An 11,829-nucleotide genomic window follows, 5' to 3' on the forward strand; every position below is an offset into this window, starting at 1 on the left:
CTCCTCCAGCTCGCACGCGCCGACGGCCCGCCGGTTGCGCCTGTAGGACCTGCGTTGTGCCCTCAGGTTAGCAAAGAACGCGTCGGGGGACCGCGCCTCCACCGGCGCATCAGCGCTCGTCGCGCTCGGCGATGGCGATCTGCGCTGCACTGGCGATGCCGGCGACGGTCCTCGTCGGTGACGAGGCACGGCGGTGGCGCGAGGAACTCCGCCTCCTCTAGCGATTCAACATCCGGAAAGTTGATGTCGTGCCCTGGCCGCCGAAAGCGCCACGCCGCCGCGTCGTAGCGCGCGCCGCCTCCTCCGGCGTGTTGTACGTGCCGAGGGTGAGGCGGAAGCCACCGCGCGTATCTCGGCGGTGAACCTACCGCTCGGATGCACTCGAACGCCACGGAAACCGGACGCCCCTCGACGACATGGAGGCATCCCGGAGATGAATGAGCGGAGGCGGTGGCGACGTGTGGTTGCGCCCGCACTCGTCGCTCTATATAGCGCACGCGGGGCATGGCACGTGTTAGCGGTGGCTACACGTCGCACGCCGGCGTCGGCGGGGTGAGGCACGTGGCAGCGGTGGCTACACGTCGCACGCCGGCGTCGGCGGGGCGAGGCACGTGGAAGAGGTGGCGACACGTGGCACGGGGACGCGACACGAGTGGATATGATGCGAGATGCAAATAGTTATATGGATATCATATTCATGTTCATTGGATTTTTCTGATCAATTTTCATATATAAAACTTTTCTTTTTGAGTTACCATTTAAAAGTTATTGAAATAATAGTTTTTATTAAAAAAAAACAGAAAAACAAAAAACAGAAAAAAACAGAAACACAAAAAGCTGTTGCAGGCCTGATCCGCGTGACGCGCATCCACCGGCTCCTGGCCGTTTGAATCCACCGGCGTGGAGCCGTTGGCTGCGATTCACGCGGATCGGCCGCCTCCCCCTCCCACCCCCTTTTGTCGCGGGTCGAGCCACGGCCCGCGATAAAAGGACCCCCCTTTTGTCGCGGGTGGTGGCACGACCCGTGATAAAAGGGAGCCTTTATCACGGGTCGTGCCACCACCCGCGACAAAAGGGGTTAGGTATAAATACCTAACCCCGCGGGCGGAGCCCCACCCGCGACACACGGAGGCCAACACTTAGCGAAATTCACGCCGCCGAGGCTGCCGGATTTGCCGTGCCGCCGTCGATCTGCCGCGCCGTCGCCGCCGTCGATCTCCTCTGCCGCGCCGTCGCCGCCGTAGGCCTCCTCGAGCTCCTCTGCGCGCGCGTGCCCTCTGCCGCCCGCGCCCTCTGCCGCCGTCGATTGCCGCCGCGCGTGCCGCCCGCGCCGTCGATTGCCGCCGTGCCGCGCGCCCGCCGCCGCCGCCCTGTGCCCGTGCCGGCCCCGCCGCCGCGCCGCCGCGCCCCCTCCGCAGGTACAAGCCGCCGGCCCTGTGCGCAGGCGCCGGCGCGGGCGCCCCGGCCGGCCCTCTTTTTTTAATTTTTTTCTTAGTTAGATAATTTGTATAATTAGTTAGTTCATTTTTGTAATTAGTTATTAGTTAGTTTATTTTTGTATATAGACATTTTAGTAATTAGTTATTAGTTAGATAATTAGTATGTAATTAGTTAGTTCATTTTTGTATATAGACATTTTAGTAATTAGTTATTAGTTAGATAATTAGTATGTAATTAGTTAGTTCATTTTTGTATATAGACATTTTAGTATGTAATTAGTTAGTTCATTTTTGTAAGTATTTTGTTGTAATTAGTTAGTTTATTTTTGTTGTAATTAGTTAGTTCAAATTTGTAGTTTAAATTTTGTAAGTATTTTGTTGTAATTAGTTAGTTTATTTTTGTTAAATGTAATTAGTTAGTTCAAATTTGTAGTTTAAATTTGATTAGTTAGTTCAAATTCGGATCGGCCGCCGACACACCCCTCTCGCAAACACCCGCCGACACACCCCTCTCGCAAACACACCCCTCTCGCAAACACCCGCCGAGACCCCTCTCGCAAACAACTGACGTCGACTCCCTCCCCCCTCGCAAAAACCCGTCGCCGACACCCTCCCCCTCTCGCAAACACGCGCCCTCTCCCGCTCGCAAACACGCGCCGACACCCCTCTCCCTCTCGCAAACACGCGCACTCTCCATCTCGCAAACACGCGCCGACACCCCTCTCCCTCTCGCAAACACGCGCCGCCGAGACCCTCTCCCTCTCGCAAACACGCGTCGCCGACACCCCTCTCCCTCTCGCAAACACGTGTCGCCGATTAGGGTTAGGGTTTGGTTTGTGTTTGATTAGGGTTAGGGTTTGGTTTGTGTTTGAACATTTACTTATCGATTTAATTCTTTTGCAGAAACAATGGATCAATTCGAACGGGACTTGGAACAGGAAGACATATTCGAGGACATGATCCGCGATGGTACAGAAGCCGACCGAGCCGGCTCCGGTGATGGAGAAGCCGACGGCTCCGGTCATGGAGAACCCGACGGCTCCGGTCATGGAGAAGCCGACGGCTCCGGTGACGGAGAAGCCGACGGCTCCGGTGACGGAGAAGCCGACGACGGCTCCGGTGACGAGGTATTAATGGAATTCTATATGTACATATGTATTGAGGCATTAGTATAGAGGCATTAATGCAATTCTATATGTATTCTCTTAGGCCTCCGAAGATAAGATAGAGAAACGAGGCCCGGCAAAGAAGTTGACCAAGAAAGACCACTTCACAATTGAAGTTATATCACCGGAAGGCCAACCGGTGGCACCCGAGAATGTCGGAGTGAAGTTCAAAAATCAGTGCGGAGTTGTGGTTAGAGATCGTGTCCCGATCACTGTCAGAGAATGGAACAAGACGAAGAATGTGTCCGAAAATCAGGTTGCCGATAGGTACAAGGACACACTTTTCAGAGACCTCATGGCACATTTCACTTTGCCGGATTTGGGATCGGAGTCCGAGAATGCTAAGCAGCGAGAGCTAGTGAAGAAATGGGCTCTTAAGAAGATGGGCGAACTTTTCCGGGCGTATAAGAACCGGTTATGGAAAAATTATAAGAAAGACAAGAAGCCTCCGGTATTCGAGAACTACCTAGCGAAGCAGGAGCATAAGCGGGAAGAATTTGTGAGGTACAAAGAATCGAGAGGAGGCTGTGAACCTGTCGGCGAAAAACAAGAAGAATGCAAGCGAGAAGAAATATCACCATCATACGGGGCGAGGGGGCTACGGAAGAGCCATGCCTAAGTGGGATGCACAAGAGGCTGAGATGGAGCTGAACGGGATCACTCCGGAACCCACGCGAGAAGGATGGGACATAAGGGCTCGAAATTGGTTCCTCGCGCATGGCTGTGAGTATGACATGAAGACGGGGAACATTGTTGAAAGTGACACCAGGGTTAGGGTACCCAGGCAAAAATGGATTGAAGTGACGACAGATATAAAGGCGGGAAAACTAAAGTTTGCTCCCGATAGAGAGAAAGACTTGCTGACGCTTGTCCTCGGTAATCCTGAGAAGGGAGGACGAACAAGAGGCTTCGGCCCTAGTGTTCCGTGGTCGCTTGGGTTTCCGGCCGACGCGGAGACTTATAGAAGCCGAGCGAGAGCTAAACAACGCCGGCTGGAGGTGCAGAATGACCGGATGGCCGAGTTCCAACGCCGACTTGACCAGCAGCAGCGGGAGCTTCAGCAGCAGCAGCGGGAGATAAATGAACTAAAAGGACGGCGCCCGCGGATAATACCGCTGAAATATCTCGGCGACGAGACAGCAGCGTGGCCGACTCGGAGGCCCCTCCTACACGGATGATGATAGATGCCGGTCTGGCGACCCCTTGGATGGAATCAAGGAGACAACACCTTGTGATCTCCATGAGGTGTTCAGGAAGGTTTCGTTAAGGTGGCGGTCGGCTATGTCTTACCGGCATTTGGACCTGAAGGTGAGCCGGCAACATGGCATGGCAATCCGATTCCAGCTGGCTATGCTCGTGTCGGGGTGGATTCAGTTGTCCCGCAGTGGGAGACATTGGAGCTCCATATCCCTGGAGGTGATGGGGGGCTTACACTCAGAGAGGTCTTTGGGAGAAATCATTCTCTCGGGAAAAGAAGAACATCAGGCTGCCGGGCTGGGTAGCACCTAGTACCGGTCGTCCCGGCGAGGTCACCATCACCTCCTCCAGGTGATCGCAGGCCACCATCACCTCCTCCTACTGATCACATGTCGACACCATCACCCCGTGGGTACGACGTCGACCACGACATCGGTACTCCATCTCCATCTCCAGCCGCCGCCTCCGCCCACTAAGACTCTGAATGCACCCAGCCGGAAGCGTTTCAAGAGTCCTGTCCCCAAGAGGTCGCCCCTCCCAAAAGTACCATAGGTTCCTACCCCCGTACTTGGGATCTTACTGTCGAGGAAAATGCGGCCGCTGTTGCGAAACACTACTATGATCATTTCCATAAGCCAAAACCTCCAGCGCAGGAGCCATACACGAGAGAAGCAAATAGAATATGCTACTAGTTTTCTGAACACACCATCGCAGTATGAGTTACACGAGAAGAAGGATGACTATACACGCACTCTTGCGAAGGTTATTGACCAAAAGAAGGATGAAAAGGCTAAGGAGAAGGACATTGCTGGCACGAGCAAATCATCGGCTAGAAGTGCGAGATGAGAAAAGGTCAAGTTCAACAAGTGCACCCCTCAAGGCCAAGCAAACGACAAAAGGCAAAAAGAGAAAGGAAGTTCCCCTCCTCGGTGCTCAGCCCAAACAATCGATCCCACCACTCAAAGTGTTTAATGTTCCCAAGGTGTACGAGGAACATGGTGGTGCTTGTCAATATGGAAGAAAGCTGCAACTCTAGCGGCTCAATGTGGAGTTACCGTGGACGAATTGTTTGGTGCCGCAGCTGCTGCACTCCCCACTGCTGATATAGCTCCTACATTTGTCTACGGGGAAGACTTGGTCATGAGAGCAGCTGCATAAACTGCCAACACATATGCGGAATTTGCATCAGTGGTACCTTGATGCATGCAAGGAGAAAAAAATGTACATCGTGGCGAGTATACCATGGGAATATTACTACCGAAACGAGGAGATCCATATTGAGATGAATGAACTCGCAGTTATTCAATCTAGAAGCCCTCGACAAATCTCTCATGAGTTGCTATTGCTTGTAAGTTGTTAACTACATATAAGTTCATTTTCATTCAGTTCATGTTCGTTTTCATTGCATATATATACTCATTATATCTTATGGGTTCTCTTTTGCAGGTGAAGATCAGTGAGTGCAAAAGTAATAATATTATCAATGTTGGGTTTGTTGACCCAGATAAAATACATGTTGAAACGGTGAAGCATAAACGCGAAGAAACGGGGGGAAACCTACTAAGGTTTTTGGGGCAGCAATATTTCTGTGATTCAATATTGTTTCCTTACAACTACGAGTGAGAGTCTTAATGATCTTTTATGCACATTCAATTTTTCTTACTCGATGTTAAGTGTAATTCCTGACGTATATATGCATAACATGTGCAGCTTCCACTGGATTCTACTAGACATTCAACCTGATAAGGGAATAGTTGAAGTAAGAGACCCACTGAGTAGAGGCCTGGACGGGTTCCAGGACTTGCAGAAGTTGCTCCAAGTGTAATTTCCTTCATCGCCGCGCTTTATCTTTCGTGAGATATCAATTAATTATCCACTCATTCAATCATTCTTTTGCACTGGCAGGGCTTGGCAAGCTTTGAAGAATGTTCATAAGGACATTACCTTTGCAAAGAAGCTAACATTTACTCCTGTAGCGTGCCCCCAGCAGCCACAAGGGACGAATCTATGTGGATACTACGTTTGCGAGTCCATTCGCATGTTAACCACTGAGAAGCAGAACAGAAATAAATTCGACGTAAGCAATAACATTCACAACTTTATTTATTATCATCAATATTTCGTTATCAAGACTGATATAGTCATACTCATCTCATTTTCGTATATAGGTCGACTTCATGCGGGACAGACTCCAACCAAAGGAACACGCACTAGGAATCGCGGAGGAAGTGGCGGGACTTTTGGTTAGAGAAGTAATAAACAACAAAGGCTTGTTTAGTCCAGATAGTTGTTCTACCTCCAAATAGACGGTCGTTAGTACCGTTTGTCGATCGTGAGCTCCATGTATATATGTAGGGAACCTACGAATATGTGTAAGGGGAATCGACTTCTGCTTCCAATATTTGTTTGATCGATCTATATATATATATAATGAATGAATGTGTACAACTTCTAGTAGCGTACAAATATATGCAACTTTTATTTTCGAACGAAAAAAATGAAATAACAGGCGGTCGGTGGCGGGGGGGGGAGGGGTGCTGCACCCCTCAAACCCTAAAGCAGAAGCGTTGTGCGCGCGCCACGTAGAAGGCCTTTTGTCGCGGGTGGTAATACCGCCCGCGACAAAAGGGCCTGTGCCCTGCGCGCCCCGCGGCTGCCACGTGGTGGACCTTATGTCGCGGGTCGTAAGTGACCCGGGATAAAAGGCCACCCTTTTATCGCGCCTTGCTTGTCGCGGCTGGCCGCCCGCGACAAAAGGCCCTAACCACCCGGATCAAAAGGCCTGTTTTCCACTAGTGATCTGTCTTCTCTATAACGGAAATATGTTCTTCACACCCGCCGATGTGTCCACATCGTCCATCTGCATCAGCAATTCAGCATGGCACCATCCGATCGTCATGCAATGCACGATACTATTCTTTTGTAGATCTAGTTGTGTGCGCTACTATTTAATTAAGTTAATTAACCATGTTCAATTGTTCAAGGGATGAGGCGTTTTGGCACCCGCAAGCATATACGTCCGGTTTTTAAGATAACTTTTAAAAGAATTTAAAATGTTAAAAAAATTAAGACAACAAATCGATGCATACTTCTCGACATTATATATGCTCATAAAGTCGTTCGCGAAAAAGCCGATATTTTTTGTGCCATGTGTAGAAAAAGATGAAATTTGGTGCTTAAAACTGTTTTTACCGGACTTTTTTTTATTTTTTACATAAAAACGAAAAATATCAATTTTCCGTGCAACTTGGTGTGCACACATGTAGTGTGGTTTACACGCCAAATTTTTGTTTAGATTTCTTTAACATTTTAAAATATTTTTCACGGGTAGCAGGAGCATATGTTCTCAAGTACAAAAGTGATTTTTCAATGCTCAAGTTATTTATTACTTAGAATGCTTACGAATGCAGGATGAAATCTCTTTGGAATCCAAAGACTATCTTTTGTCCCATGGTAGCCTACTAAACAAGCCGTTTTATGACTTCAGATGCTTCTCACAGCTAACGTGCGTGGCTGGTGGTCAGCGAGATGCTTACCTTTCAATATGGTAGATGCTCTCTTGATAGCTTAATCACTGATCAGTTATATGATAATGGCTAATCAAAGTCTTCTTTTGCCTACGCGGGCGACGACAGAGCTAAGTCCAAACACAAACCAAGCACCATTACAATTTCAGCGAAGGACCAAAGTGTAAACCATCCCGACACTACGGAAAAATAGGCGTTGCCGTGCACCCACACTTTTCCGTGGGTCTCCGCACGGCAAAGAACGCACCGAGGAGAACGCACGGCAACGAAATGAAGGACGGCAACGGTAAACAACAGCGCACTGCAAAGAAGTCATACACGGCAATGGCCGAAGACAACGTACGGCAAAAAAACTTGCACGGCAACGAACGAAGACAGCGCAGGACAAAGATTCATAGCACGGCAACAGTGTTGCGCATTGCCGTGCCTTACCCTTTGTCGTGTGTGCGGCAGGGACGCATGGCAACGCCTCCTTTGCCGTGCGTTCTTCCCTTTGTCGTGCGCTATATGGCATTTTCCTTTATTTTCCTTTCTATTTTATTTCATTTAATACTTATATTTATTTTTCTAATTAGTTTTACTTTTTGTTTAATATTTATTAGTGTTACTTAAGACAATGTGTATATATCCATACTACCTGAATGATAAACACAAAGAGAAACTAATATCTTACAAAGGACATGAACACATAGATCTACTCATTTCTACAAAATATGGCACTGCAAAATTGTTTAGCAACAAATTAACCAACAAAACCGACTAGCTCTTGCGGAGATTAGTATCACAAATGCTGGATCTAGATAATCAAGCAAAGATGGAGCAGGGATTGAGAAAGGTAAGTGAAAGGAAGACTCACCATGCACTGTTTAAGATCCATCTCATTGGTATCCTCCGTGCACTTTTGACTAGCTAGTCTCCTATTACGAAACACGGAACAAACTCTAGCCCAATTAGCACTTCAAAAATCTGAGAAGCAGATGGTCCTACATAGATATCACATATCATAGAAAGGAAACGGAAAACCGGATTCTTCTCTTCATACTTTCAAGCGGACATCCTATCAAGAATCTAGATGTTTATACCAAATACAACGGGACACAGGGAAATATGATTCTTGATCAATAAAGTAAAACTATAGTATTCGCCTATGCATATCAATAAAAGCCCATGATCAGACATCCTGAGATGATCACCCATGAATTTGAATGAAGATCACATTTGTCGATGTTACAATTGATCAAGCAGGTTTACTTGTAAACATAACATTGTCCACTGACTATATATGTATGTACAGAAAAGGAGAGTCACTAAACATACACTAATGACAAAACCAAGGTTTAGTAAGAGTTTGCCATATATACTTACATTTGATACATAGGAGGCTGATGTCTACGGGAGCTTCTATTCTTGTAGACAGTGTTGGGCCTCCAAGAGCAGAGGTTTGTAGAACAGCAGCAAGTTTCCCTTAAGTGGATCACCCAAGGTTTATCGATCTCAGGGAGGAAGAGGTCAAAGATATCCCTCTCATGCAACCCTGCAACCACAAAGCAAGAAGTCTCTTGTGTCCCCAACACAACTAATAGGTGCACTAGTTCGGCGAAGAGATAGTGAAATACAGGTGGTATGAATAAGTATGAGCAGTGTAACGGCACCAGAAAAGTGCTTGCTGGCGTGTAGTTGATGGTGGTGATATTGCGGACAGTACAGATGCAGAAGAACAGTAAACAAGCAGCAATAGCAGTATTTAGAAACAAGGCCTAGGGATCATACTTTCACTAGTGGACACTCTCAACATTGATCACATAACAGAATAAATAAATAGATGCTAGACTCTACACCCTCTTGTTGGATGATGAACACCACTAACCGTGTAGGATTACACGAACCCTCAATGCCGGAGTTAACAAGCTCCACAATATTCGATGTTCATATCTAAATAACCTTAGAGTGCATGACAGATCAACATAACCAAACCAAGTACTAACATAGCATGCACACTGTCACCTTCACGCTACGAAAGGAGGCATAGATCACATCAATACTATCATAGCAATAGTTAACTTCATAATCTACAAGAGATCACAATCATAGCCTACGCCAAGTACTACACGATGCACACACTGTCACCATTACACCGTGTAGGAGGAATAAACTACTTTAATAACATCACTAGAGTAGCACACAGATAAATTGTGATACAAAACACATTGCAATCATAAAGAGATATAAATAAGCACTTCACTATGCCATTCATAACAGTGAATAAGTATTCTGTGAAATATAACCCAAGAGACCCACACGGTGCACACACTGTCACCTTTACACACGTGGGACAAGGAGTCTCCGGAGATCACATAAGTAAAATCCACTTGACTAGCATAATGACATCTAGATTACAAGCATCATCATATGAATCTCAATCATGTAAGGCAGCTCATGAGATTATTGTATTGAAGTACATAGGAGAGAGATGAACCACATAGCTACCGGTACAGCCCTTAGCCTCGATGGAGAACTACTCCCTCCTCATGGGATACAGCAGCGGTGATGAAGATGGCGGTGGTGTCGATGGAGAAGCCTTCCGGGGGCACTTCCCCGTCCCGGCGGCGTGCCGGAACAGAGACTCTTGTCCCCCAGATCTTGGCTTCGCGATGGCGGCGGCTCTGGAAGGTTTCTCGTACCGTAGCTTTTCCGTCTCGAGGTTTTAGGTCAGGGACCTTTTTATAGGCGAAGAGGCGGCGTCGGAAGGGCGACGAGGCGGTGAGAGGGTAAGGCGGCGCGGCCAGGGCCTGGGCCGCGCCGGCCTACCTCCTGGGCCCCCTGTGGGTCCACTCTGACGACTCTCGGGTGTTCTGGATGCTTCCGGGGATTCTAAGATGCTGGGCGTTGATTTCGTCCGATTCCGAGAATATTTCCTTACTAGGATTTCTGAAACCAAAAATAGCAGAAAAACAAAGAATCGGCCCTTCGGCATCTCGTCAATAGGTTAGTTCCGGAAAACGCATAAATATGACATAAAATATGCATAAAACATGTAGATATCATCAATAATGTGGCATGGAACATAAGAAATTATCGATACGTCGGAGACGTATCAGCATCCCCAAGCTTAGTTTCTGCTCGTCCCGAGTAGGTAAACGATAACAAAGATAATTTCTGGAGTGACATGCCATCATAACCTTGATCATACTATTGTAAGCATATGTAATGAATGCAGCGATCAAAGCAATGGTAAATGACATGAGTAAACAACTGAATCATATAGCAAAGACTTTTCATGAATAGTACTTTCAAGACAAGCATCAATAAGTCTTGCATAAGAGTTAACTCATAAAGCAATAATTTCATAGTATAGGTATCGAAGCAACACAAAGGAAGATTGAGTTTCAGTGGTTGCTTTCAACTTGTAACATGTATATCTCATGGATATTGTCAACATAGAGTAATATAACAAATGCAATATGCAAGTATGTAGGAATCAATGCACAGTTCACACAAGTGTTTGCTTCTTGAGATGGAGAGAAATAGGTGAACTGACTCAACATGAAAGTAGAAGAAAGGTCCTTCAAAGAGGAAAGCATCGATTGCTATATTTGTGCTAGAGCTTTTATTTTGAAAACATATAGAGATCATAAAAGTAAAATTTTGAGAGGTGTTTGTTGTTGTCAACGAATGGTAGTGGGCACTCTAACCCCCTTGCCAGACAAACCTTCAAAGAGCGGCTCCCATTTTATTTTATTTTTGTGTGGCACTCCTTCCAACCTTTCTTTCACAAACCATGGCTAACCGAATCCTTCGGGTGCCTGCCAACAATCTCATACCATGAAGGAGTGCCTTTTTATTTTAGTTTTATTTAGTGATGACACTCCTCCCCACCTTTGCTTTCTCAAGCCATGGCTAACCGAATCCTTCGGGTGCCGTCCAACAATCACATACCATGGAGGAGTGTCTATTTTTGTTAATTAATTTGGGACTGGGAATCCAATTGCCAGCTCTTTTTGCAAAATTATTGGATAAGCGGATGAAGCCACTAGTCCATTGGTGAAAGTTGCCCAACAAGATTGAAAGATAAACACCACATACTTCCTCATGAGCTATAAAACATTAACACAAATCAGAGGTGATCAATTTTGAATTGTTTAAAGGTAGCACTCAAGAAATTTACTTTGGAATGGCGGAGAAATACCATGTAGTAGGTAGGTATGGTGGACACAAATGGCATATGGTTGGCTCAAGTATTTTGGATGCATGAGAAGTATTCCCTCTCGATACAAGGTTTAGGCTAGCAAGGCTATTTGAAACAAACACAAGGATGAAGCGGTGCAGCAAAACTCACATAAAAGACATATTGTAAACAGTATAAGACTCTACATTGTCTTCCTTGTTGTTCAAACTCAATACTAGAAATTAGGGATTTCTAGTTTCGTGCCCCTGGTTCATTAGTTGTACTCAGTTTTCCCCAGCCTCTTAACTTTTCCTCAGTTTTCCCCTTCCTCTAGT

General features: G+C 46.6%; 1 long non-coding RNA gene across 1 annotated transcript; it reads left to right on the top strand.

The window, feature by feature from the left end:
- Positions 1–5,271: 5,271 nt before the first annotated feature.
- LOC139830329 (uncharacterized) lies at positions 5,272–6,108 on the top strand. Its single transcript, XR_011742257.1, has 4 exons — positions 5,272–5,421; positions 5,513–5,623; positions 5,708–5,879; positions 5,971–6,108. It is a non-coding gene; the product is annotated as an uncharacterized lncRNA (long non-coding RNA).
- The last annotated feature ends 5,721 nt before the right edge of the window (positions 6,109–11,829 follow it).

This window comes from Lolium perenne, chromosome 4 (assembly GCF_019359855.2).
Source record: "Lolium perenne isolate Kyuss_39 chromosome 4, Kyuss_2.0, whole genome shotgun sequence".
NCBI lineage: Eukaryota > Viridiplantae > Streptophyta > Magnoliopsida > Poales > Poaceae > Lolium > Lolium perenne.